We start from the raw sequence: 27808 nt of genomic DNA, 5'->3' as shown, positions 1-27808 counted from the left end.
ATCTAAGAATAGACTTTCTAAGCAAACGAGAAAATATTATCGGTGCAAACAATACTCAACGAGAAACGTTGCATTTAATGTATTTCAAATCAGACACAACTACTAGGCAATCATTATTCTCAACTCACAAAATATCAATCGAGTGAAAGTTAAGTTTATTCAGTGATAGAAACAATACTAATTCGAAAACGAGAAACAAATTTAATTACATCGTTTTATGTTAACTTTGCAATACACGCAGAAGTCGCAAACAACTCATGTGAAATGCAAATTATTGTGTTTGCTATAGCGGAAATCAACGCACACAACTTAAAAATACATTCCCAACTAGTAGAATATTTTTATTAATATCAATCGAGTGATCATCTGAAACAAAGTCAAAAGCAGTAATTAATTTAGGCAAACATTTTTCATAATCACACAGCGCAAATATACATCACAGAAACATGTCTTTTTTCATTCAGAACCCACTAGTGGAAACGAAGTGAGAGAGTTCCCGTACACATTCGTTAAGGTTACGCCCGCAGGAAGTAGGGGAATCCAAACAATGGTCTCGGTATACAAAGCCATAAAATCGCTCCTACAAGTCAAGTTAGGGAAGGAGGGTCTCTTGCGCTGCCTTGTACATAGAATCACTGAAAGCAAACGTTTTTCCTTTACACATCACATCTTTTTTGTAAATTGACTTTCATAATTCTAACGTTAGGTGGATGATTACGAACCTGATAATAAAATTTTAATAAATAAAATTAGCACCAATATGATTTAATTAAATGTCGAGGCGCACTACAAAACAGAACAGACAACTGATATACATTGAAGAGATGGACAGATTTTGTACTCGTTACCATTCGTCATGGGAGGACCTGATAAAAAGTTGCTTCGAAAAGGAGGAGCCGCGAAACGATTCATTTATCGCTGCATTTCAATACGTCCTAGACATGGTCGTATTCGGAGATATGGTGCAAATTATGGAATTCAAGATGCGAGACATTGTATGTCGAATCTACAATAGTTATAAAAATATTTGCACGTCAACATCGGAAGGACCGTTTGGACTGATGGTGGAGTTTTTGAGGTTTGCTAACGAAGAATTGAAATACACTAGACCAAACGTAATTGTAATCATTGCAATGGGCATTGCATTAATCAAGAAAGCAATCAGATCAAATTATCATATACAAGCAGTCTATATCGCACGATTCATTACGGATTTGTTGAAATTACACCTAACGGTTGAAATGGAAAGTACATAAAAAATCTTATCACGTGGTATATTCCACCCTAGAACATCTACACATGTATTTTATTCTACCAGTCAAGGATGTCGAATGAACAGAAGTTCAATATTGTCGTGCAAGGTCTGATGTATCATCACTTATTGAAACTCAACAAACATATCAATTGCGGTGGGCCACCGGACGATTTTCATCTAATACTCTCTTGTACGCCATTCAAGAATCTTCATACAAAGAAAGGAAGCATCAATAAGAGACTGTGCAAATTCGTCGCAACAAAGTGCAAGTTGTTGAAGCAATACAAACACGGCGACAACATATCACCTGCGTTAATCAACGCTGGATTCAAGCGCCCAATAATCAGAATAAATTACTTGATGTCTTCGGAATTCATCAATCAAGACAACAAACGAAAACTTCGGAGTTTGGAATAGAATTGTAATTTATCGAAATAAACAAGTGTATAATTGAAATAATAATTGTATTCTTTGTCATCATTGTAATGTATTCTACACAGCGCAACGAAAACAGCTTTTGATTAGATTGCTAAGGAGACACTACGTACAAGGATCTTCGCATGGAATCAGCGCTGGCAATCAAAGAGATTTTTACACGACCACACTCTATACAACACCGACACCCGAAGGAAAGAATTGTAGAAGAATCGATAATAGAAATTTAGAGGCATGTTACATCAATCTTTGTTTACAAAGAGGATCACTAATATTTCGCGAAAGCTTATTTTATGAATTAAATTGCATAGTGTATATATTTTCTCAAACGATTGGACAGTTGACAATACTATATTGAAAGGAATCTATTATCAAATGACGCGATGCAAGTGATGGACATGCATGACGCGCTAGCGGAGTCTACAATTCTAATCATCATAACATGCGGCACACAATTCCAATAAGATTTGGGGAGAATCGAATCACATCACTGTCATCAGAAATATTTAACCACTATACAATGAAGATGAGCACTATCCATAAGATATGTAATTATAATAAGTAAATATTCCTTTTGCAAACTTAACCAAAGCAGCACCCATAAACAGAGCTCCAATTCACAGAATGTACCCAAGGTTTTTAATTAGCCATACTGAAAAACTATGAGTCTGTTCATTATGTCACGACATATGAGGCACTACAAATGGAAGGACATACATTAATTTTAGGAGATTTTAGCTCATAATGAAACAAAACACAAACACCAAAGGTTCGTGTTTAAATTTTCAAAGTCAAAACTGTATACGCTTTCTTACAATTTTTTAATATATAGATTAAAAAGCTGTCTATATAGTCACACATTGTATACAATATATTTGTTTGTACATCAATGGATAAAATTTATCATATCACATTCCGGAGCAATGGTGACTATCGGTAAGTGTTTAATTAAAACTTGAACTGCTGCCGCAATTTACGAACTGAGTTGTAGAAAGTGTAATTTCACGGCTTTAGCTGGCTCACTTTGATACGCGAAGGTTTTAAGAACTCTTTCACGACGACAAAGAATTTAATCAAGTGTATTGATATTTTCTATACACTCTATAACGTAATGTGAATTCTCCATGATGCGGATAGTAAAAGTTACGAATATTTTTCGAACAAAATTTACCTAAAACTCGGAGAAAGGGTCATCCGCGTCGTCGAATGCGTTTCGGCAACACGCCGGGCCGCCTTTCCCGAATGCCGTACCCGAAACCGAACGCGATTCTGCGCCCGACGCGTTAACGCGGTACCGCACGCTAGCGTGTTGCTTTCTACCGGAAACGGGTTCGACGACGCGGATGACCCTTTCTCCGAGTTTTAAGTAAATTTTGTTCGAAAAATATTCGTAACTTTTACTATCCGCATCATGGAGAATTCACATTACGTTATAGAGTGTATAGAAAATATCAATACACTCGATTAAATTCTTTGTCGTCGTGAAAGAGTTCTTAAAACCTTCGCGTATCAAAGTGAGCCAGCTAAAGCCGTGAAATTACACTTTCTACAACTCAGTTCGTAAATTGCGGCAGCAGTTCAAGTTTTAATTAAACACTTACCGATAGTCACCATTGCTCCGGAATGTGATCTGATAAATTTTATCCATTAATGTACAAACAAATATATTGTATACAATGTGTGACTATATAGACAGCTTTTTAATCTATATATTAAAAAATTGTAAGAAAGCGTATACAGTTTTGACTTTGAAAATTTAAACACGAACCTTTGGTGTTTGTGTTTTGTTTCATTATGAGCTAAAATCTCCTAAAATTAATGTATGTCCTTCCATTTGTAGTGCCTCATATGTCGTGACGTAATGAACAGACTCATAGTTTTTCAGTATGGCTAATTAAAAACCTTGGGTACATTCTGTGAATTGGAGCTCTGTTTATGGGTGCTGCTTTGGTTAAGTTTGCAAAAGGAATATTTACTTATTATAATTACATATCTTATGGATAGTGCTCATCTTCATTGTATAGTGGTTAAATATTTCTGATGACAGTGATGTGATTCGATTCTCCCCAAATCTTATTGGAATTGTGTGCCGCATGTTATGATGATTAGAATTGTAGACTCCGCTAGCGCGTCATGCATGTCCATCACTTGCATCGCGTCATTTGATAATAGATTCCTTTCAATATAGTATTGTCAACTGTCCAATCGTTTGAGAAAATATATACACTATGCAATTTAATTCATAAAATAAGCTTTCGCGAAATATTAGTGATCCTCTTTGTAAACAAAGATTGATGTAACATGCCTCTAAATTTCTATTATTGATTCTTCTACAATTCTTTCCTTCGGGTGTCGGTGTTGTATAGAGTGTGGTCGTGTAAAAATCTCTTTGATTGCCAGCGCTGATTCCATGCGAAGATCCTTGTACGTAGTGTCTCCTTAGCAATCTAATCAAAAGCTGTTTTCGTTGCGCTGTGTAGAATACATTACAATGATGACAAAGAATACAATTATTATTTCAATTATACACTTGTTTATTTCGATAAATTACAATTCTATTCCAAACTCCGAAGTTTTCGTTTGTTGTCTTGATTGATGAATTCCGTAGACATCAAGTAATTTATTCTGATTATTGGGCGCTTGAATCCAGCGTTGATTAACGCAGGTGATATGTTGTCGCCGTGTTTGTATTGCTTCAACAACTTGCACTTTGTTGCGACGAATTTGCACAGTCTCTTATTGATGCTTCCTTTCTTTGTATGAAGATTCTTGAATGGCGTACAAGAGAGTATTAGATGAAAATCGTCCGGTGGCCCACCGCAATTGATATGTTTGTTGAGTTTCAATAAGTGATGATACATCAGACCTTGCACGACAATATTGAACTTCTGTTCATTCGACATCCTTGACTGGTAGAATAAAATACATGTGTAGATGTTCTAGGGTGGAATATACCACGTGATAAGATTTTTTATGTACTTTCCATTTCAACCGTTAGGTGTAATTTCAACAAATCCGTAATGAATCGTGCGATATAGACTGCTTGTATATGATAATTTGATCTGATTGCTTTCTTGATTAATGCAATGCCCATTGCAATGATTACAATTACGTTTGGTCTAGTGTATTTCAATTCTTCGTTAGCAAACCTCAAAAACTCCACCATCAGTCCAAACGGTCCTTCCGATGTTGACGTGCAAATATTTTTATAACTATTGTAGATTCGACATACAATGTCTCGCATCTTGAATTCCATAATTTGCACCATATCTCCGAATACGACCATGTCTAGGACGTATTGAAATGCAGCGATAAATGAATCGTTTCGCGGCTCCTCCTTTTCGAAGCAACTTTTTATCAGGTCCTCCCATGACGAATGGTAACGAGTACAAAATCTGTCCATCTCTTCAATGTATATCAGTTGTCTGTTCTGTTTTGTAGTGCGCCTCGACATTTAATTAAATCATATTGGTGCTAATTTTATTTATTAAAATTTTATTATCAGGTTCGCAATCATCCACCTAACGTTAGAATTATGAAAGTCAATTTACAAAAAAGATGTGATGTGTAAAGGAAAAACGTTTGCTTTCAGTGATTCTATGTACAAGGCAGCGCAAGAGACCCTCCTTCCCTAACTTGACTTGTAGGAGCGATTTTATGGCTTTGTATACCGAGACCATTGTTTGGATTCCCCTACTTCCTGCGGGCGTAACCTTAACGAATGTGTACGGGAACTCTCTCACTTCGTTTCCACTAGTGGGTTCTGAATGAAAAAAGACATGTTTCTGTGATGTATATTTGCGCTGTGTGATTATGAAAAATGTTTGCCTAAATTAATTACTGCTTTTGACTTTGTTTCAGATGATCACTCGATTGATATTAATAAAAATATTCTACTAGTTGGGAATGTATTTTTAAGTTGTGTGCGTTGATTTCCGCTATAGCAAACACAATAATTTGCATTTCACATGAGTTGTTTGCGACTTCTGCGTGTATTGCAAAGTTAACATAAAACGATGTAATTAAATTTGTTTCTCGTTTTCGAATTAGTATTGTTTCTATCACTGAATAAACTTAACTTTCACTCGATTGATATTTTGTGAGTTGAGAATAATGATTGCCTAGTAGTTGTGTCTGATTTGAAATACATTAAATGCAACGTTTCTCGTTGAGTATTGTTTGCACCGATAATATTTTCTCGTTTGCTTAGAAAGTCTATTCTTAGATTTTTTTTTTTTGATAGGATTCTTATTGTGTTCTTGAGAGTCGAATAATTCCAATGTCTATTTGCGATCAATAAAAAATTTCGCCTCTGTACACCGGTCCTAAGAATATTTCCTTTTTGGAGGAAAGAATTTGAAAAAGAGAGAGGATTTCCCCACTCCGCAGATTGACAACAGGTTCCCGCTTTTGGGGCTGTATAGATGGAGAGAGTGACCCCACCGGCCTGCATAGAGGGAGAGAGTGACCCCGCCGTGTCTCGAGTCTGGTTGTAATTATTGTAAAGCTGTGGTGCGTGTTTGGATAACTCTGTCAAGGTAAGTGCCTGAGTAGGATATTGTTAGCTCGCAAGGTTGATTTTATGATAGTTCAAAAGATATATTATTTCAAATTGTAATGTTTGCTATTATTTTCCTGTGTGTTGTTTACATGTTGGCAGATGCATCGTTCAAAGCCTTTCTCTGCTATTCATTCGTGCATGTTTATCGTTTTGATTGATTCTTTTTCAATTATTTTCCTGCATGTGTCTGTTGTTTACCGTTGGTAGATGCACCGTTTAGAGTGTTTCTCTGCTATTCATCCGTGCATGTTTCTTGTTTTGTTAGATTGTTCTTCAACTATTTATCCTCTGTGTACCTCTTGTTTACGTGTTGGATTTTGGCTCTCTATTATCTGTTTCAGTAATATTTTCCTGTCTGTTGTTTACACGTTGGCAGATGCGCCGTTTAGATTGTTTCTCTGCTATTCAGCGTTAGCTCTGTGCTGTATTAAATTATTCATCATGTGCTGTTCAAAGTGTTTCTCTGCCATTCATCCGTGCATGTTGATCGTTTTGATAGATTCTTTTTCATTTATTTTCCTGCATGTGTCTGTTGTTTATGTGATGTGTTTTGGTTCTCTATTAGCTGTTGATCGTTTTTCTCATTATTTCCGTATGTCTATGCTGTTTACTTAATAAGAAATTGATTAATTGTGTAATGTTGGAATAATCTTCCCTATTGCGCTCGAAAATGTTCATCATTGTCAGGTGTACGCCTCCCGTCTTCAACAAATCAGTGCAGATATTATTAGAGCTGATTGTTGGCTAGGAGCGTGCTACGCAGTGAAGTTCATTTTTTAATATATTTTCTGTGTTGAATTCATAAAACAAAGTAAGGTTTGTAGTGTCTCTTAGAATGAAAATTGTATGGGGAAGTCACGAGGATGATTTTATGATATTTAAAATGATAGTCTCCTCCTCTGTTGTTTTGATTAACCAATGTATTGTTATAGATTTTATTTCCTCTTGTGTTCGTGTCCCATGGTCTTCCAGGTTCTCTGCTGTTCACGTACATCTGTCAGAACTTCCCGCTATTGCACTGATGGTTCTCACATATAGGAATATTAATTTTCTGATGAGTTTGATTTTTTCTTCTGATTTTTGAATGATAGATTACTATGTTGTTTTGATTAAGAATAACTTTTTTGTAGTGGTGTAGATTTTATTTCCTCCTGTGTTCTTGTCGTTCGTATTCCGCGGTCTTCCATACATCTATCGGCACCCGTCTTCAACAAATCAGGGTGGATATCATTAGATCTGTTGTTGGCTAGGAGCGTGCTATGTGGTGAAGTGGAATATCTTCTTTGTAGTGGTATAGATTTTATTTCCTCTTGTGTTCTTGTCATTCTTTATTCTGTTTGTTGGCTAGTAGTGTGCTATGTGGTGAAGTGGAATATCTTCTTTGTATTGGTATAGATTTTATTTCCTCTTGTGTTCGTGTCGTTCTTTGTTCTGGTTGTTGACTATGAGCGCGCTACGCAGTGAAGTTCATTTTTTAATGTATTTTCTGTATTGAATTCATAAACCAAAGTAAGGTTTGTAGTGTCTCTTAGAACGAAAATTGTATTGTGGAAGTCAGGATAATGATTTTATGATATTTAAAATGATAGTCTCCTCCTCTGTTGTTTTGATTAACCAATGTATTGTTATAGATTTTATTTCCTCTTGTGTTCGTGTCCCATGGTCTTCCAGGTTCTCTGCTGTTCACATACATCTGTCAGAACTTCCCGCTATTGCACTGATGGTTCTCACGTATAGGAATATTAGACTTTTTATAATAAAACTTTTAATTTTGGTTGTAATCATATTGATTAAAAATATATTCTTTGATTAAATGTGTCATAATGGAATACTAGCTGTTGTGCATGAAGCTACATATCAGAACATTGTTATTAAAACTCCGCTATGGTTGGTCATGTTAGACTTTTTATAATAAAACTTTTAATTTGATTGTAATCGTATTGATTAAAAATATTTTCTTTGAATAAAATGTGCTACTCCTTCTGCTTAATTGAAAACTTGCGTGATTATCACTAATAAAATACCCCTTCAATGCTATTCCATCAGATTTTTTGGCTGAGTTTTTCTCCTTCACACTGAGTCATAACCTAATTCCTGACACTAATGACTTTAATAAATATATTTTCATTTGTACTTTTGTGTATGGCTATCCTTTGCATGTAAATCGCCTACTGCACACCTGCTGTAGCGGGAAAAAATTGCGATTGAAGTCGACACAGATTGAAAAATGATGAAAGAAGTCGGCCCAGGCTGAAAAATGTGAGCAAGTAAGCGCTCACGCAACCCTCCGGCCACGCTCCGCCCACTGCAGCAGCCCTCCACCCGAGCGCCGCCTGTCGCGCACGGGAAAAAGTCGCGAAAAAAATTCGGCGCAGATTGAAAAATGACGAAAGAAGTTGGCCCACTTTGATAAGAGATACCTCTTTAATGCCATTGAGTCATATCCATATGGAATCTGTGAAATTGGTAATGAGTAAGTATGTTCTTTATTATGTGTGTTGTGTTTCTTCTATTACAGGTTGTGAAGGTTTTTTTGGCTGGCTTTTTCTCCTTCACCTGATTGGCGTCACAATTGGCAACTTGATTGGCATTAATAAATATATTTTCACTTGTACTTTTTGTGTATGACCCTTCTTTGCATGTCTCTGCATGTAAACAGCTCACCTGTTGTATCGGAAAAATATGTGAAGTCGGCCCATGTATGGCCAAAGAAGTCTGCCCAGGCTGAAAAATACGCTACGATGAGCGCACGCGCAGCCCTCCCCCGCCGATAAGCGCGCGGACAACCCTCCGCACTGGCGCCGCGCCCTCCGCACACGCGACGGTGTCCCAGACGCTGTGGGGTTCGAACCAGACACCTATAGAGCTAACTGACATCTGGCCTCACTCGATACCCCCTTTTACTACTAAAAGCAGCAGAAACACCCTCTACGAAGCAGGATGGCACAGAACCCCCTGATTGGCGCAGTTTGGCGTAAATGGTGCAGCACTTCCATAACTACTCTTGGTTCTGCCTTTATCGCAGTGAAGTTAATAGAGCAATATACTTTCATTCTAATCGAGGGTCTTGTTGTGCAACCCATCATTATATGAGCTGGTGACTGATGACAGACACATTGATAAAGACAAAAGGTGTAATTGTGGCATGGTTTGTTACCTTCTTGCACAGTAGGGAGGGCATCTGAACGGAGCTAAGAATTCCACGAACGTAAATGCCAGTGATGGATTTGGGGTGGTCAAATTTTTGTAGAAATCTTTTAAAGAACCCAGTGATCTTGACTGGATTAGTAAGCTGTACCGATTGTTTTCTGATTTGATTGAGAAAGATGCCACCTTGCTTAGCTAATTTGCCAGTCCAATTAAAAATTAATCCGTGGCATGAATGTAGGGGCGGAATACGCTACGACAGTACATCCCCCTGCACGAGAGAAAGAAAAGGTTGGAGAACGCACGTGACAAAGCGTCTGAAGCGGCAATAAGGGGGATTTGTAGATGGGCCACAACACTGTGGTGAAAAAGATGAAGCAACATCACAGGATGAAGGACATCACATGCAGTGGTACTTTATTCCAGAGTGACCCAACGAGACTATTCTATGTCATGAAGGGAAAGAGAAAAGCTGAGGGGCTGCGTGAAAGGCTGACCTACTTGCATGACATATTATTTAAACTGTTTGTGGGTGGCTCTCCTACTTTGTCATAGGTGTTTGGTCATGTGTGTTAATGAGAAGACAAATAAACATGTGTCCCACACCACCCACAGGTAACTCGAAAAGGGATCTAGCTTGTACGGTCCACCTCCTTAAAGAATGGATAGAAACTCACGGAGAGGATTAGTGTATAGTGGTCAGGTGTGGTGAGATGTTGCCAGTAATGATGGCATTGACTTTTGGGGGAACATACACTATTGTGGTAGGTCCTATAGAAAGCTTCCTGAACGCACAAATTCTTTTAAGTTGGGTTTAGGTGTCTTCCTGGAGGTGAACCGAACCATTATGCCTGGATCCGAACCCGAACTGGCAAAAATTCTGTTTGATGCTTTGCTTTCATCCAATAAATTTTTGACTGTAAATCATGTATCAGCTCCCTCCCTCCTCTACAGGGTCGCATGCTGGTGTTATCTCAGAATAAATTTGTGGTGTCACAACGCCAACGGGAGATGTCACAAATGCAAACAGCCTCAATCTGGCAAAAGTCAGTTATGAGTGTATTCCAAGTAGCTAATAGTTTTCTGAAGTAAAACCTATATTTACGAATTTAATAACACTATCTCACCAACAAATGTGGTGAGGTGCAGTGCACCAGCTCTAAGACAAGAAATCATTTCTGATGTTTAAAAACATACTCACTGCACATGATACTGCAGCATTCCAGTGAACAGAACTTCTTCCCACCGATGCCAGTCCAATTAAATTGTTGGGCTACTTCGTCCGAGAGAAGTGCATATAAGACTCGTCTTGCCCTGTCCCCGCAGTTGGTGCCACCAAGCTTCATCATGTGCTTTTGCTGCATGCAGAGCATGTCAAATATGTTACTATTCCAAACCTCACAGATTATTCAGCAAAGCAGACATGCAGAGCAGGTGCTTCATACTGTCACAGAAAAAGAAAGGACCAATTCCAACACAAAGTCAGATACAAGCAAGCAACCTTGTCTTTTCTCTTTCACTCTGATAACAGTATTCATACAACTTGTTGTTGCCAGGTAATTCCACACCAGATGACGAATAGCTAAGGCCACTGATTTTCTGCTGCAGCAAATTTAAAGTTCAACACAACTGACTTGTAAATTCCACGATTTTTCGCAGCCATCGAAACAGAAAACTATTTTTTTTCTTGGATAATGATGGAACGGAAAATATTTTTAAAATTAATTATTCAAAACACCGTTGCAGCTCGCATTACATGATATTTTGTGTTCTCCTCTGACAGAAAATACTGCTTGTGTGTCATAGCTGACAATCATTTTATGCTTGCCAAAAGATTGTTCCGCATCTACAGACTTTATAGGAATCGACAAATACTTGATCACAATAGATGCTAAATTCGAAGCAAGCTCCCTCATTCTGCTCCAAAACAAAATGCACAATTTCAGAAAATCCCAGGGAGCTTAGCGCCAATTTGAGCAATGGGAACTTGAGGAGACGAACAAGATCTCCAAACCGTTTCGGTTCGTCACTTTCGGCCGATTGTCCACAAGGCATCAAGGCCAGCGAAAACGAAATGTGAAGGACAGTTCTTCCTTCCTCATTCCAGTAATCTCCAAGGATGCAACGCATGCACAAGGAGGAATGGGATTTTCTGAGCTCGTCAAAGGCTTGAGGAGGGGGGCTGATGTGCTTAATAATATAATCCCCTTTAAACATGGCATTGAAGACCTTGTGGGAAGCAATTTACTGGCCCTCAGCTAACATCAGAAGACTTGCAACCCTTTTGCCGAATACCATGGAAAACCGGGGGCCTTACGAGTGGCCCTTCACGACCACCTACAAATTGTGTTACAAAAATCATGAGTATGCCGTGAATAAGCATTCCCCAATGTTAAGCTCAAACATATTGGTCCATTTTTGATTTAATCATTAGATTATATGGCAAAAATTAGCATTCAGGTAAAAGTATTTATTCTGCACAGTGCTTTTAGCAGAACAAGGTTGTTGGGTTTCTCACAAATTTTGAGTTGGCAGGATTCAGTTTAACTTTGGGGAGCCATAGCCCAGCCATAACTACAGCCGTATTCATAGCCCAAAGTACTCATGATAATATTTGTAACCCAGTTTGTAGAGCGGAGCCGTTTCACCGCCGGACGTGAAAGATTCTGCTAGACTGAACAACGGACTAAATGTAGCACGCTGAACACATCACAAATGTTGAAAGTTTCATAAATTTCCATGGTTAAAGTTGTTAGGCATCCTAAACAAGGATGAATAAGAAAAGACTGGACGTACCAGCTGGCGTTTTTTGGCATCTGACTTCTGCACTTCTTCATCAAATTGGAGAAAACTTTCCATATCGGTGAACGGCCCAGGGAAAACCATTTCGTCTTCTTGTGTACCATTCGAAGTTTTCAGCCATGAAACGATCAAGTCAAGCTGATTAGAGTGATCCAGTCGGCGAAGGCTCATGATGTTAATCGTACGAAGGATCTTCTTCTCGAATTCTACAAAAAGAGTGGTAAACTTACAAATGTTGTTACAAAACAGGAACAAAGCATTATGCCACATGCATTGTTTGTTGACATTTCAACATGCAATTTGTTCAGGCTGGGCGCGGAGAAAATTTCTACTGGTTTGTCTCACCGTTCCATTTCGACAAAGGTATCTACATACTTAGCCCTGTCACACTTCCTATTTATCCATGCTTTGTATACAGTCAGTCACTTATTGGTACATAACACAAGAATTCTACAGACAAAACTTGTTGCCAACATTAAGCTCCCCGTTGGGGCAAAATGTATTTTCATGGGTGAACCAAGTCAAACAAAATCTATCAAAGTGCATGAAGTATTTAAGGAATTATATGGTGCCTTGCGACTTTGCAGACTCAGTACATGCGCACACACACACAATAATGGGGGCACCACATAAATGCAATCAAGACAGAGAGAACCTGAGTTATGAGCTGCTAAGTGTCGTCAAGCTCTCAATGCATACTTTTGCTTTCTACTACTTTTCACTGCGCACTTCACTACAACAAAAAATTGCCGAATGCCACAACCCTTCCTGCTTCTCATACTTGGGAGAAGTCTCACATCCAGTATCAGCTACTTTTAGCACCACAAACACAGCAGCGGCACTCCAAGTTTCAAGCCTGTCAGTGGCATTTTAGTGTGCTGATGTGCTAAAGGAAGGTTCCGATATACTAACCTGACCCGCATGCAGATTTCTTTGGAGACACACGGACAGCTGTGTGAGAAGGTCTACGGCCCGAACGTTCAGGAACCAATGATGTACAGGAACCTGCAAACGTTCACAAAATGGGAGCCACACCAATGTAGTCACACAACACGTGCAAGCTGTGTCATACCGATGCTCACAAAAACTGGCGCTGAAACCTTGCTAAGCGAACACTTCACTCATGGCGTAGAAGTCACGTCACACAGACATCAACATTTCTTAGACCAAACGTTGCTGCACATTCAACATTTCAAAAACATAAGCAATTAAGTAGGGTACACACCGTCGATGATCTGCGCTCCTGTTGCTGATTCAATGTGCTCGAACCTCGGAGACCTCTCATCTTCACCACCTACGTAAACAATGCCTGCAGCTTTCATAAATGCAATGCAAACAAACTCAGGGAAAAGAGGTGCTGACGTCAGGAATCGCACCTGGGTCTTCTGATCTCCGGTCAGATATGCTAACTGCTACACCACACCAGCACGCCGTTTCCCTTGAGCCATTGAGTGCCTCAAATACGGAGGGGGGACGGACAACCAACCACGCTATTCCCATTCTCTCTTACATCTTTCTCGCTCACTCTCTCATTCAGACACGAGGCAGGGCGATTTGTAAAGGACGTAAACAACGAGATTCCGATTCCTGGCGTCAGCACCTCTTCCCCCCCCCCCCCCCCCCCCCGAGTTGTTTGCATTCGTTAATTTCTGGGCGTTTGAGGCTTACTTGTCTGTTCGTCGTTAATTGTTGGTGTGCCTCGGTCAAATCTCGTTGTTTACAGCTTTCACAACATGTTTTTTTTTCTCTAAATACAACTGCCACACCCTGGTAAGTGCTCTTAGCAAAACTGCCGTGTCACCAAAACAACACAGACCCAAATTGTATTAAATAAATTTTCTTCTTACTTCACCACCAAACACTGAGAGTAGGCATCAGACACAAAGCAATAACGAAAATAATGATGAGTAAGATTCGGTACCTTTCTGGTTGGTACCTTGTGTGCCAATAGAAACTCGTACGAAATCGGGTCTACAAATATTGCCATTGGTAATGTGACAGGTATATTTTCGGGGCAATGTCCTATGCTCTTCCAGTACCACTGTCCATGCGATTTCAGTATCACTGCGGTGGAATTTCAAGAATAACGCAAAACCGTATTAATTGTACAAAAATGAGATGTTGATGACTTCGACCAAAGTGGCTTCTTTCAAAAGCAGCCTAATAATGATGGATATTTATTGGGCTTCACCCAAATTATAGTAAGACCATTGGGGGCAAATTTCGGAAAAAGCCGAAAACGTCATGTTGTACATTATAACTACTGTTTCCTTAATTAAAAATTAGAAACCACACAAGTTTTTAGAAACCACCCATTTTTGCCAAAAACAGTTGGCATTCTTGCCTAAAATGCAAGACACTGTTTGTCCATCGCTATGCTGATGTCAAAGCCAGCAAAACAGCAATAACCAGATCCACTCACGGTCACTGCTGAAATGGGCAGAGCCTCTACCACGTGTTGGTTGCTCAAGTGCATGTAACACAGACTGCTGTGCTGACAACTCAGGGAGCACTTCAGTTTCATCACCTGCATCAAACGTGCGTACATGTACATAAGCAGTACGACAGATGGGTGGTCAAAATACTGCAAAAACCTCACTGAACGTTACATAGTTCAAGCTACACTTAATTCGTTCAAACTTGCAGGAAAATGAATGAATTTGCACCGGCTGCAGGGTATTTTGTAGCCCTATTTACAAGCACTGATGCTTGCTCCCATACTGCAACGTGTCTACACCTTGCAGCACATATTTTAAAACTTTTCAACAAGACCTTCAGTTTTGAATTATATCTGCTAGCATATTTATCGCATATTATCTAAGCATCAGACAGTGTAGTACATACAAGCGCTTGCAGGCAAACCAATCTGCAATGTTATCAATATAGGTATGCTGTGCACCATTTCCAACTGAATAGAAACAACCTGCCACTCATGAGAACTGATGCAGATGTTGCTCTGTAACCTACTCCTACCAAAGCCAAACACCTGACTTTTACACACTCAATTTGACGAAATGTGCTTCCCAGTCGCAGCTAAAAACCCTATTGTGATAATGGCTTCATCTGTTTTTACTATGTCTTTTCGGAACAGCGTTTGGAACTTTTTGTCTCCGACTCACACAAGAAAGAATAACAATGCTACACTCACGGTGCACGAACACATGTTGTTTCCTCCAACTTTGGAAACTAAGGCTTTCTTCCAGTGCTGACTGTGATCTTGTATTCGTGTGACATGCCTGGTGCTTGGAGGCTGGAAACAAATGATCACAGGATTTTGTTGAGCTTTCATATTCAGAAGCAGCCAAGATAAAGCATAACGCATGTCAGTATCATATCTAACTGTACATTGAGAAAGAATATACAATGATACTTTACTTGCAAATGTGTGTACTAATGCCATAGCTGAGTTGCATGACTTGTTATTTACGATACAACAAGATGATTTCCAAGCGTGCTGTGAGAAACACTTGTGAAGGCTTCTTCGAGTACAGGCTATCAAGACCACAGGCATTCTCCTAACTTTCCTGACATATATCACTTCACGCAAGCAACTAGCAATGTTGGATGGTACCAGCCTTCATTTGTATAACATGCAGCTGTATGCTACAGATGTGTTGTGGCTCAGATATGCAATATAGATAATGGACAACCAATTGTCAGTAACGCTCGCCATATGCTGTTGTGCACGTGTTTCGAGTGTGGCAAAACAACCTATTGAATCCAGTATTAGAAGGGATAAACTTGCACAAAACCTCACACAGCTTTCAATATATGTATCACAAGATATCTCTAGGTCTATCTCAGAAGAAGGTCCATTTGCTACACAAACAGAAATGGGTTGCAATTTTGCGCATGCTTGGTTGGTGTCCCATTTGCAGTGGCGTAGCCAGACCTCCAATGTAGGGGGGGCTCGATACGAAAACTCGCCCCCCCCGCTGATCCTGTGTCGACAACACACACACATACTTGTGCACACTGCAAACTGAGGATTTAAAAAAGGAACGAAAATAGTTGATTTAGACGTTCACAGTACGATTACATGTATAGGCTGTCATGACCAATGAGGTGGTGTCACGAGATTGGAAGTATTTTGAAAAGCTCATACTTTGAAAACCATTCAAGAGTGCTTCTTAGATAGACGCCATGAACTGCAAGAACTTTCGCGATCGTCACACTGGTCCCCCCACATATATTATGTTCTCGGATTTGCACGATTTGTGTGGGTCGGTCCGTGGCAGGTAGGGGGGGCTCGAGCCCCCCTAGCCCCCCCCCCCCCCCGTGGCTACGCCACTGCCCATTTGTGAGCTCTCAAACAGGAGAAATCGAGAAAAAGAAATAAACACAAGCAGGGAGATAGACATACATACCGCATAGGTGCTTCAGTGAGAGGCGCTGCAACTTAGTTACGGTGTATCACTTTAACTAGTTTGCATGCATTTAACACTAACACTTGTGTATACTTACAACATGGGAATGAGGAGGAGAGACCAGCTTTAGGACTGGTGAAATGCAGTGGTTGTTGGCTGTAAACATCACGTGCACGAGCTACAACAGAACATATTTTGAGATACTCTAACCATCTTCACTCAAGTACGACAGACGAATAATTTCCATTTGACTAGTAAGCATGACAAGCACTGAATTTCACATGATATATCTGGGGCTGACAGCAGATGTGCTCTGTAACACAGCCGAACAGCTATCCGCAGAACCAATAATCTTCTGTAGTGTGTCTACCAAATTCTAGTATTTGGATTCCTCAACTTTTCCAGGTCTTCACCAACCATTTAAAGGAGTACAGAGGGCCATCCAATTTGTTTCCCAGAAAAAAAACTCACATAAACATAGCTCCGCGCCTTCACCCTTAACTCGCCACTCCAGCTATAACGAGGATGAGGAGGTATGATGCCACGTCACCGATGACGGCATAAGGAGACTCGTTCTGGTTTGCCGGTCAGTTGGGGTCAGCGCCTTGTCCCTTTGCCGCCGTAAACCTGTTTTGCCAGTTTTCCCGGAGAATTGGGGAGAGAAGGAGCGACCGAAGCATTACCGAGCAAGGAGAAAGGCTTTATCAGAACCCCGAACAGCCGAGTAGCAGACGACAGCGGAGTAGCAGACAACATTTCTCTACGCCAATCAGCGAGCGGTTCTAGGCAGATCACAGGCTGGTACTGCTCTTCACCACCGTAGCGCACGGTCGCTTTTTGCAGCGTATGTATTTCAGATTCAATTTCTGCGATAATTATGACTCCGTGGTGTAAATTACTTCGCATGGTGCATCTTACTGGTCTACTTAACAGTTTTATAGGAAGAAAACTGTGTGTTAAAAATGACTTCTGTGCTACTTTAAAGCCCATTTCCTCACCAAAAAGAGAACTTAGTGCCTGCTCCTACATTTTGATAAGGTCACTCATAAGCAGACCGCGGAATTAAATGCCCTCAAGACCCACTAAATACGCATACAATCATGCAGCAAAAAAATGGAAAAACACGCAAGTAAACATGCATCAAAAAATGATGAAACATGCATAAAACATGCAGGTAAAGTGACAAAGCAAGCATTATGAATGCAGCAAATGTGGCAAAAAATTAAGAAATATGTAACATGCGCATGGTTTATTTTCATGCGTGTTGTACAGGACTTCAGGGTGCATTCCACATTTACAACATCAACAATGACTAAAATGTCAAATGTTACACCACGATGGACCACTTGTAGTTCTGGTGACAGTAGACCACAATATACTGCTCCACATCTGGTCGCACCAGTGCGACCAGCGCTTCCATTTCTTTCTTTCTATTTCTATTCTATTTCATTCTATAGAGCCCTAAGTTTTCGAGCCTGAAGCTTTGACACCTCTCTGTAAGCATAGGTTTGTATGCTGAAAAGGTCCTCTCAACAACATTGCTTTGGTGACCAAAGTAATAAATGCTTGGGTTCTCTTGCACCTAATCCCCTGGGGATTCACCTGCCAATGTGAATAGGAATCATTTTCTGATGAAGGGGTTGAGCTATTGACAAGCAAGGCTAAGAATGGGACCAGCCTATTGTACCAGATAGCCAGATGAATTCCCCAATTCCCCAAGCAGAATTCCCCAAAACATAAAGCAAAAAGGGGGTTAAGTTCCACTGAGCTGAAAATCTGATCACAACGAGAAGTGTGCTTGATACAGCTTGACGAGGAAGAAATGTACTTTTATTACTCAGTAGCAAATACTGCAAAAAAAGTATTTTAAATACTTTAAAAATACCTGTGGCAAAAAGTATTGAGTAGAGTACATACTCAAGATACGTACAAGTCTGAGTCAACTCCAATGCTGATTTCGCATGGTCTGTAGCGAACGCAGCCTTCTGTGCGTCTTCGCGTGCCCGGCGTCCGAGAAGGTCGTGCCAGCCTGACGCGCGCTGCTAAACACCACATTTATGCACAAACATGCAGTATTATTGCAAACGTGCACTAACGTCCAAACATGCATTTTCATACATTTTACAAACATCACAAATGCATTCATATGGCCTCAACACATACAGATATATTGTGTCTGAAGCTCTCCGAGCCCGGGAAAGAAACATGCAGGACATGTAAATCCGCGGTCTGCTTATAAGACAGATAAAACAACATGCACGCAAGCAAGCTGGTGGATGAAATTCATTATGAGAAAAGCCGGAGCTTGTGTTACCAGGCTTTCCTCATCACGCATCAAACATACAATTTATTGCGTTCAAACGAACAGAATAAAACTACATCAGGTGAATAGTGGCAGTTGAAAAACTGCTACAAACATAGGTTCCTGCAGACTATTGAAAGGAATCAATTTTTTGTGTACTGAGGATACCTCGTGCTGTGCTTCATTTATGACCATTGTCTCTTGTTTTCAAGATCAATTATTAATGAGGTGTCCGTAATTTTCTGCCTCTGAGCCTCTCCTATTGGAAAACTGTGTTGTGGCAACATTGTTGTGACTTGGTCGCTCAACTGTACTGGCGATATGCTATAGATCATCATAGTATTTGCATGCGGTTTTCCCTGCTTTCAGTTGCGTTTTTGGAAACTTTTAAAACAATCCCCTGGCCTTTCCAATCGCATCGAAATTCCATGATAATTCCCCGTTTTCCAAGTCAGCTGACACTCTGCTTCTGACAGGTGGGAAAGGGGACACTGAAGCATTGCAAATTTTTTTTGGAGACTACGGGTCATGCATGTTTTCAAATACGTACAACTGAATGACAGACTAGCCACTAAAAGACCCGTCACCTGACCATTTATCCGATTTAGCGTAGGCTGAGTGTTCGCTTTGCGTTTCACAACTGCAATGACGATACTGCAATGATATACCTTTTTGTGGTTGACATCCTGTTCAGCTGCGTTAAAGAATTTGTTTTCTGTTCATGATGTGTTGCCGGGTTCATAAAAAGCACAAGTGGTACAAGCTCTGCTATCACCCAGCAGTTTTCTGTTACTATATTGAGATGGATCAGATCAAAAATTGCTCAAAACAACAAAACGGTTAGCTTACATTTCTCCCTGACCCGGGGAGGAAGAGGAGGAGTGGGTGGCAACGAATCTTTATCCTCAGAAGGAATTATTAAAGGGCGTGGCCTTGTTTGCACAGGTTCCACAGCAACAGTGTTTAGAATGGCTGTTGCAAAAGAACAAAACGATGAAAATAAAATAATTTCATCTTGAAGAGTTTCTTACACTTCGGTTCCGTCCGATATGGGGTGGGGGGGGGGGGTAACAGGTGGAGAACAATCATCTTCTTCGTCAGAGTACACCCTCCTTACTCTTTTCCTTTTTCCTCGTCCATACTCTCTGTCAGCATTCAAGTCTGAAGTGCTTGCTGCAAGCGGCAGCATTTCTCGCGCTTCTTCGTAAGTTTCTATTGGGTGAGTCAAACGGCAACATCAGCAATTAGACAGATGGTGGTGCAGTCACTCCAACAACATACCATAAGTCTCCAGTGAGGTACAATCGAGGAACTGCCAGTCCAAACTGGGGACCTTGTTTTTTCGAACATAAAGGCCAATTTTCCTTTCTTCCTTTTCTGGAGGCCAGTAGCAAGATGTTCCAACTACCCAAGAGGATGGCACGACTGCCACTTGATTCTCCTCATTCGGAAACTTCACAATCGTATAACATGTTGGAACTATTGGAGCAATTCGCACTTGGTTAATGGATGAGGTATGTACAGATGAGATGACCCTCATGCCACAAAGAAGCTATGTAACATATAATACACAATTGCATGATCACTAGGCGTTGATGACAAAACATACGGAGGGCAAAGTGCTAAGTTGATTCCCGTTAAGGCACACAACTTACTGGAGGGAAGCAACACTAAAATTATCAATAAATAACACAGATCCTTTCAATAGATGATTCATCATTCTTAGAGAAAAGTGGAACTAATGAATTTTTACAGTGCATTATTTTCAACAGTGTGTGGCAGTGGAAATGCGACATAGCAGTCACACCTATAGGGCAAAAGCATACACTTCATTTCAACAAACGACAACGGCCAGCAATGCACACGTGAAGGGCGTGACACAACATGAATGCCGACAAGAGAGGGAGCACACGGAAAAACATAAAGGTCCTGAGTTGATCTAAACTTCTTCCCTATTATATATGGCTCCTGTGTTGATGCACTGCGGGCTGCACCAGTGATTCTGATGAAGCTGCCATCAGACAAACGGCATGTGCTGTCACTTGCATTATTCTGCAATTGGAAGCGTCCTGGCACTGTCACACGTTTGTAAAGTGGAGGCATACAACCTACAGGAACTGTTGCACCTCTAACCTCAAGTGATAAGCTCACATCACCTGCAACAGGAAGCCTTTCGGGGGCAGTGCACCTTTGCTCCATGATTCTGTTGTGCAGTTGCTCGAGCGGCCGTTCAGGTTTACGCAAATACCTTTTTATGACCTGCATAAAGTTCTCAAAGGGAAAAGCACTGAAACGGTCAAGAGGCCCGTAGTTTCTAGCATCTGCAGACAAGTGAGCAAGACCATGGACATTGTGTGACACTGTTTCGAGCCCGTATATCTGGGCATGCTTTTTCACAAAGTGATGCAGGAGCTTTTCAGCATAGTCCAAATGAACCTGGGAGAGGGTAGGGCTGACTAGTATTGAAATCGCTACATGAAGTTCCAGGAAATTCTTGTACTGCGCTCGAGGGAGGGAAGTTGCTAATGAAAGTGGGCCGGGTATAGAGAAGGAACATTCGGAACTCTGTAGCTTTCCATCTATCGAGCTCTGACATTGGCCTGGGCTTTCGTGAGAAATCAACTGGTACGAATGAAGCCAGTGACACATGTTTTGCAGATACAGTTTCTCGTAGAGTGGGGCTCAGTCGGTGTTCTCTACTTCCTTTGAACCACATGGAAAGCAGTTTTTTCTGGACGCCAAGACACACCAAATGCATGTAGTCCAACGTTACCTGTTGTACCATATCAATAGGAAGCTGCTCGAGTACAGATGTCCCTGTGTGATGCTCCTCTTGTAGCTGACTGCGAAAGCTCTGATTAGACCGCAGTGGTGCATCAGTTCCCAGGAAGCACACCCTGTCCCTGACATAGTCTCCTTCTATAGTGCACTTTGTGCAACTATAATATCCAGAATGGCCCTTCACTGAAAGTATGTATGACTTTGCTGGTGCATAACACACGAATGCGGATATCAATACTCTGATTTTCCTCCCTTCTATTTCCAATCTAGTACTGTACAGCTCGCAGTACTCTGCCACAAATGGACCAAGGAATGTACTTGCACACAACGCCTTTGACTTTCCATAGAATACACCAACTGGAAAGGGTGCCATCCTACTATCAGCGTTCATGACTTTGCATAAAATAGGCCAGAACTGGTCCTTGGTACTCTTTGTCAAGGGGAGCCCATCTACATTAGCATTCAAATAGATCACATCTGGCACATTTTCCACTCCGCCAAGTACATACTGAAGTCCAGACTTCAACCCAAAGTGGCAATATCTGCCTTCGCCCATGTCCACTATATTGTTCTGTCTTGGGGTGTGCAGCAAAGAGCGAGCACTGCTGGGAAAATCCGCGTGACAGGGGTGCGATTTTAGTAATTTCAGTAATGTTGTAATGTGTCTGTGCGATACTCCAGATAGTGCCCATGTCTTCAACTGTGCAAGCATTACCGGAACTTCAGCACTTTCAGCGCGATTTGCCAGCACCTCAGGGGTTGGACTCAAAGCCCCCTCCGAGGCCGTCGAAACTGGGGGCGAGATGTCACATGGCGAAGTATTCCCGCCCTCCGTTTGGGACACACTTACTGATGTTTCGGGTTCGTGTCGGGAAGCGTTCACTTCATTACTTTGATCACGCTGCTGAGAGTCTTCTGTCTGAACGCTTTCGGACACAGCGGAAGATATCAGCTGCGAACTTCGATCAAATTCCCTTTGAACATGCCGATAAAATGTTCTTTTGGGTGCTTTCGGCATGCGTCTTAATTTTCAGGGACGCAGTCAAATGCACAGACGCAGGGACGCTTTCGAAACCATGCAAGTAGAAAACATATCACAAGCCTTACTTGCGTGAGACATTCTGGTCGAGCCAACACGGAGGTGGCACTTGAAAATCACGATTAAGGCAGACGTTTGATTACACAGAAACGGCGAACAACGACAGCGAGCAAACACGAACCAACCGCCACATACATTCCCGACTTTGCATTGCTGCACATGCTTACCGGATCCGGAAACTGTAGACTGGTAGAAAATCGCAAGAAACCTTAACGCTTAACGAGCGGGTATGGCACAATACTTGTTCTCTAGTTTCTTTTTTTTGTGTAGCATTTCATTATAAAATATATAGTGTTCTTTTTTGTTGAAAACACAAGGCCGCAAGGTGCATTGAGAGTGGATATGAAACGCATAATCCAATCTGAACCGAAGTCACTAGCGGTTAGTGTCATGGCGGTGCTTGGTGCCTTTGCTCGTATCTGCACTACGCCTACGCACTGTACGCACCCGTAGATCCCTGGTTCAAGTGGCAGGAATATGCTGCAGCATGTTCATGTCACCTGTGCATGTGCTGTGTCCTGTGCACCTTTACATTTGTTACATGACATATTTGCTACATTTTACATGACCAATATGTATGCTGAAATCTAATTCTACTAATATGGAGTTACATTTTTTCTGTCTGTCACAGACTTTGTTCCACAAAGCATGACAGCATTAAAGGGAGAGTCTGGGACAATCCAAAATTAATATAGCTTTGGTACATTCTTCAGAAATAATAAGCAAGGTTGGTTTGGCAGTCGGGCACTCATTAGTTTCCGAAAGAGCTTATATGTAAGCGGAAACTCCTGATGGCTCACTCTCCAGCCTTCTGTGTGATGTCAAAGGCACTCGCGTGCGGGTCTTTGGCTGTGTTTCGGACATGCGCTTGGTAACTTACGCGTGCGACCTGGATGCAAGTCATCTACTTCCTCAATTTCGTTGTAAAGTACTCGCCAAGGGAACCTAGAGAAAGGCGTATATGAGGAACACTGGTGACGTGAAGTCTAGTGTTGCTGGAGGGCAAGTCCAGCAACATTGGGCTTCACCTCACCAGTATTCTCCATCTGCTCTCCTCGGTCCGTGAAGAAGCGGCACATGACTTGAAGGAAATTCTTTTTCTAATTGTCTGTGCCACCCACGGATGTGATGATTATGTCCACGGAAACGTACAGTATGGATTGATGCCACACTGTTACTTCAGCACGTTTTTGGTGTGGAGTCTCTCTTCAAAGTGTGCATGCATTTCATGAAGTATACTGAAGTGCTTCACTTATACGAGACGAGTAGAAAATCCTGAGCTGGCTGTACTTATTTTCATGTGTGTACACCATTTTGTACTGATGGGCTTTGATGATGGCCATTTAGAGGCTTTCCACAAATTCACATTGAAATCCTGCACAAAAATTTATTTAACAATAGTTGAATTAGCCTGCCTGCATATGTAGCAAATGCAAAGGTGCACCTACACTACATAAATATTTAAGAAAGCAGGAAATGTATCTGAATACAGGGAATACATGTGGTTATTTTCACAGTGACATTTACAGCCTGCAGAGTACCACTCGAGAAGAAAAAAATGCAATTCTATAATATACACATAATATTGTGTAATTGCGCTTACTGAAAACTGTGATAGCAGCTTGTTTACCATTTAGAAGACTGTCATCTTGAGAACTGCTAGCACAGAGTGGGGCACTTCTCTAGACTGCATTTAGGATACTTCAGAGAACACGTGTCACTCAAGGGGTGTGAATATACACAGGAGGAAATGAAGTGGACAGCACAGGATTATGCCATTAATAAGATAAATGCAGAGCTGTCGTCTTTCATGACTATGGCATAGAGTTACCTGTTAGTCACTATTAAAAACACATTTTTAGCTGTGGTGATTACTGTACTTTGTGTATAACATGCACCTACATCATGCAGATCCCAGTTCTTTACTTCTGAGCAGGAACTAGGCCCTGTATTGCTCAGCCATGCACGACAAGTACAATCTATTACCTATTATTTATAATTGTCATGTATTATCATACTTTATGTACCAGCATGGTAGAGAAGGGTGCACTTGAAGAATATATATGAAAAAAGAAAGGTGTCACAGAGCTTGCTCACTTTGAGTATTTCATTTTTTTTTGCGATTATGAATGTGATAAAAGCTATAAAACAACTTTATGTCCCATGAGGTGACCCAAAAGATGGGCACAGGATGTCATCAAATGACTCTGCACGGACTATCCACAGATGATGTCTCGAGCACGTCCTGAGGACAGCTACAGAAGGATGAGGACATGGTGACACTTTGAGGACGTCCTGAGGACTGTGTGTGTTCTTGGGGTATTATCACGTGCCACGTCACCTTCTGACGCCTTCCGCTCAAACGTTGCCTGCCTGCGTACTGCTGATGAGGCCCAAGAAGGCCGAAACAGCTGTCCAGTACTGGCGTGGCAACGTTTGACTTACAAACATATGCTATACATGCAGCCAAAGAGCTCCTGCTATCTTTTCCTCTTATACACTTGACTGTCTTTGTACTGGGCTTTCAGAGGTGTCTTACGACACCCTGACGGGAGGCATCACGTGCCGCGTGGCGTTCTTACGCCATCCGCTCAACCGTTGCCTGCTTGCGTACTGCTGAAGATGCCCAAGAAGGTCGTGGAAGTCGTCGCAAGTGGTTTTGTTTGCCCTGGGGACAGCGCTCGTCTCGTCAACGCCGCTGGGGTGCCTGCGATCATGGCTACGGTGAGCATGTCGTGGTCTGGCCTCCCTAAGGCCTATGCCTTTAATTTATCTGCTCCGGTAGACACCCCAATAGATATGATTGTGCGCAAAGTGCGTGAAGTAACCGTGCCAAAGGCGGTGCACTCGATGCAACACCGAGGACGGGATAAGTTCCAAGTTGTAGTACGCAATGAGGTTGCGCGAATGAAGTTGAGCGAAATAGAGAGTTTCGAAGTCGATGGCGGGGTTGTCCAAGTTGAACCAGTCTTGCCTTGTGTGATTTTCATCACTATAATGTTGTTGCCCGCCTACGTGGGAGACGAATACCTGGTACGGGCTTTGGCGCCTTTTGGGAAGGTGTTGGACATCTCTCATCTGTGTTATAAGGACGACCCAGACCTTTGGACTGGAAACATCCTTGTAAAGTTCGAGGCAAACAAAATGCCGCCCAACTTTTTAAGCGTGTTGGGGCATAGTGTGATGCTCAATTATAGGGGCATGAAAAAAGTGTGCGGACGATGCAAGAAGGTCACTTTCGTTACGCATGCAAAACTCCCAGGTGCACACGTTGTGCGGTCTTCGGACACGTGACCCAAGGTTGCACCTTGCCGTGTCGACGGTGCAATGGAAATCACGCTACGGTGGATTGCATGGGCAGAAAGCTCTATTCTGATGCGCTGCAGAAACGAGGGGCGGTGCCCGAAGATCGGACTGATGGTGACGCCCACGTCATTGTCCACATGGCTGAGAGCGTACTCGCTGAAGAACTTTTCAACAAAGGCGACGATGTCGCTGGTGAAAACATGAAAGAAGACGCGAGCCACGTAACGCAGCAATGCAAGAGCCAGTCGGAGGAGGAGTTGGAGGGATTGGAAGAGTCAGCGGAAGCGCCTGACGCATCTTCCCTGCCGCCTCTTGTAATTGATGAGGAAGCACAGAAGACGTCCGCCAGTGAAGATGAAATGGATGAAGAAAACGAAGACCTGCAGGACCTAACCCGGTGTGCTGCTGGGAAACGTGCACGACCCACCACAAGCAGCGATAGCCCCTGCGAAACAAGCACAGACAGTCACACAAGGCCCACTGCAGGAAAAAAGCAAGAACAGTGAAGTCCCAAGATGTTTTACAAGGTGGAAACACCACCGAGGAATTTTACTAATTCTTTGGTGTGCGAGTTTGGGACACCTGTGTCAAGGTAAAGTGTTTCTTTTGCCTAGTATTCGGTTTTCCAAAGACTGAAAATGATGGACTCCAGTAAGAACAAAGAACTTTTCATTAGACGCCATATTCTTCTTTGTTCGCAAGTTACGGTGTTTACTTTCATTCCTTGAATGTTCACGGGTTTCGTAATCTTGTCAAGCAAGTTGAGGTGATAAGCTTTGCACGCGCGTTATCGGTTGATATCTTATGCCTGAAAGAAACACACTTCTTTTGTAAAGCAGAAGTAGTACAATTTGAAAAACATTTTAACGTGAGATCCTTTTGTAGTTTTGGCAGCACCCGTTCTTGCGGTGTAGCATGTATCTTTTTACGGCCAGACCGCATTCAGGAATATTTTTGCACTTATGATGCCGTCGGCAGAGTAGTAGCTATGGACCTGAAAATAAACGGGTTTAAATTGCAAATGTTAAACATTTATGCACCAGCTGACAAATGTAGATTGAACGATTTTTTTTCCAGCCTGGATTCTTTCCTACTAGTCCCGTATCCCGTTATCTTATATGGGGATATGAATTGTGTACTTGATGCAAGACAGGACTGTATAGGCAGGTCGCCTTCCCGAAGTGGATACCTTGAAACAAAGTCTTTGAAGAACTTAATTGTTCAGCTGGATCTAGTGGATATGTGGCGCGAATTTTACCCATCACGTGTTCAAGTAACGTGGAGGAACACAAGAGGGATGGGATCCAGGCTGGATCGGTCTTACGCGACTCGCTCCCTCGCACAAAGAGTTGTGAGATGCGAGATTCGGAAGCTGCCAAATGTGGGCTTTTACATTTCCGACCATGATGCTTTGTTTTTCACTGTCGAATTCCCAAGACAGGAAAGCCGTACCTGTCGGGCATGGCGTATGGATGTGCCCTTTGTGGCAGACAGCGAGGTTGTAGCCGACGTAAATAGACACATTGCTGAATTTGTTCGGCAGAAGCAAGCTGGATCCGAAACCTGGGAAGAACTTAAAGGGACTCTGACCAGAAGTTCGACAAATATTTCGTTTGTATCTATTACGAAGGTATAATAAGCCTCCAAGCCACACGCGAAATATTTTGGCTGTGCGCGGAGGCAAAGTTTGCCAAACGGGGAGCTGAAAACCGGCTTCGCTTTTCCCCCTCAACTCGCGCAATCGGGGCCGAAA

The 27808-nt window shown here is 41.7% G+C and overlaps 1 long non-coding RNA gene across 1 annotated transcript; it reads right to left on the bottom strand.

Moving 5' to 3' along the window:
- Window positions 1-19936: 19936 nt before the first annotated feature.
- On the bottom strand, window positions 19937-22868 carry LOC135371610 (uncharacterized). Its single transcript, XR_010415665.1, has 3 exons — window positions 22758-22868; window positions 20151-20348; window positions 19937-20081 (listed from the first exon to the last, which is right to left on the bottom strand). It is a non-coding gene; the product is annotated as an uncharacterized LOC135371610 (long non-coding RNA).
- Window positions 22869-27808: the final 4940 nt, after the last annotated feature.

Source organism: Ornithodoros turicata, chromosome 1 (genome assembly GCF_037126465.1).
Source record: "Ornithodoros turicata isolate Travis chromosome 1, ASM3712646v1, whole genome shotgun sequence".
Lineage (NCBI taxonomy): Eukaryota > Metazoa > Arthropoda > Arachnida > Ixodida > Argasidae > Ornithodoros > Ornithodoros turicata.
This window is presented reverse-complemented; position numbering and strand designations above follow the sequence as displayed.